Here is a 2,478-nt window from a genome sequence, read left to right as displayed (position 1 = left end):
TGTGCAGCAGTGTGATATCAGTGATAGCAGAGCACGTGCAATCTTTGCTGGAACTATACACTAAAACAATTAATACACATGGCGGTGTGTGCTATCTGATTTATCCGCACTCACTTCCAGTCTCGTCGCTAAAATAGCGATTCCACCGGGAGCTCGTGCGGATAAATCAGATAGAACACGCCGCCCCATGTATTAACTATTACATAATATTATCATACAGTGTATTTACAATAGGTATAATTACTGTTACTGTTATGATCCACTGCCTCCAGTCATTAGTCTTGTTTATAGCTACTATTGGGAGTAGCTCTGACCTGATCTACTATTTGGTTTTACTTCTCTTCCTCCTCTTATCAGGAGATGTTGAACTCAATCCTGGTCCTATGATTGATGATCAACCTGATATTTCTCTGTTAGTTCAATGGCTTGAACCACTTGTTGACTGGCAACCATTTGGCCTTCTCTTACCTGGAATAGCACAACAAGATATTACAACAATTGAAGACTTTGCAATTGATACTGATCAAAGCAAATTGGGCCTCATTTCTAAATGGCTTCAAAAGAATCCTACAGCAACATGGAGAGATGTACTCAATGCATTGACTAAAAGAGAAGAGATCAATTTATTACAAACTATTAATGATCAGTTACAAGTACTTCAATGTACAGGAGGTATGATCATGTATTTATATATTAATAATTATATTAAATGTATAACAGGTAATACTGATGCTCCTACTAGTACTGTACCAGTGGTATCTACTGTATCATCATTAGTTTCTGTAATTAATAAACCTGTTACTAGTACTACATCAGGTAAACATACACTTAATACAACACTCATTAACTGATACACTACTGCAGGTAATCCAAAGGATATATTAAGGACTCATTCTAGTAAACTCACTGATGCTATTACTACTAACCTTTACAGAGTAACTGATGCACTGTATGCTGAAGGACTGATACCACTGGATACTAAAGAGAATATACAAACAGTAACAGGAATACCTGATTATAGGAAATCAAGTCAATTAGTGTCTGTGATACAACGACAGTTGGAATCCTCTCTTAATCCAGAGCAGTATCTTATTGATATATGTCATGTATTAATAAACCAACAACATCATACACTAACAGATATTGCTACCTCTATATTACACCAGTTAGGTGAGTGTGTGTGTGTACATTATCAGTGATCAATATAGTCATTATATCTCAATACATTAGGTCAGTCTATACCTGATAATGTCACATCCATTAGTTCAATACCTGATGATGTTCAAGGATATGCTGACAATATGAGACAACACTACAAACACCAACCTATTGTTGCTACAGACTGGCCACCAAGAATTGGAAAAGATTTCTTTGGAAGATTAGCACTAGTAGAAAAACAAGACTCCAGCACACAAGCAGAATCAGCTTGGCACCTGCTAAGAGGACAAGTTGATAAAACAGTTAAACTAATTGAAAACAAAGAGATAGGTGTTGAAGATGTCCTCCAACCCACAGATAGTTCTTTGTCTCTCAGAGTAGTAATAGACGGTCCTCCTGGTATTGGCAAGACCACACTCTGTCGTAAACTGTTAAATATGTGGTCTAATGGACGACTTGTACACCAACAGTATGACTTGGTACTTTACTGTCCTTTAAGGAATAGCAAGATAGCTACAGCTACTACACTAACTGACCTGTTTGTGTGTCAACTTAATAGATATAAAAATGTACCTGAATGGTTTGAGGAGAGGGATGGAGAAGGATTACTGATAATCTTTGATGGTTGGGATGAACTAAGTGAACAACTCAGACAGTCTTCATTAGCTGCTAGTATCATTTGTAAAAAGAAGTTAGACCAATGTTCAGTAATTGTTACCTCTCGTAGCTATGCCTCCTCTTCACTTTTGAAAATGGATATTCTCAGTAGACATGTTCAAGTCATTGGGTTTTCTAAGGAAGAAATATCAACAGTAATTATACAAACACTTCAAAGCAGTAAGGACTCACAACTAGCAGTGAAACTCATTAATGATCTTAAAGTACGAAATGATGTCCAATCATTGTGTTATGTACCACTAGTCTGTTCCATGGTCATCTTAGTTTATTGTAAGGAAGGAGGACACTTACCAATGACACTCACTCAACTCTATGAGAACTTTATCCTACAAACTATCAGAAGACATGTTAAAAGACATGACATTAACCCACATACTTTAGGTAGTCTTTCTTCATTACCATCACAATTAGCCAAACCTTTACAAGAGATGTGTCAATTAGCTTATACTAACCTGGCTAACACAAGAATGACATTCTCTTTACAGTCACTGAGTGAGGCAGTGAAGGAAGACTATCTTGGATTGATGACAAGATTCACAGAATATGATGAGGAGAAGTATCAGTTCCTTCACTTGAGTATACAGGAATTTCTAGCTGCATGGTGGATAGCTAAGCATGAGAAGACAGAGGAAGTGTTAAGGA

The sequence above is a fragment of the Amphimedon queenslandica genome, unplaced genomic scaffold (assembly GCF_000090795.2).
Source record: "Amphimedon queenslandica unplaced genomic scaffold, v1.1 AMPQUscaffold_12951, whole genome shotgun sequence".
Classification (NCBI taxonomy): domain Eukaryota; kingdom Metazoa; phylum Porifera; class Demospongiae; order Haplosclerida; family Niphatidae; genus Amphimedon; species Amphimedon queenslandica.
The sequence above is the reverse complement of the archived record's forward strand: the minus strand, read 5'-3'. Positions refer to the sequence as shown.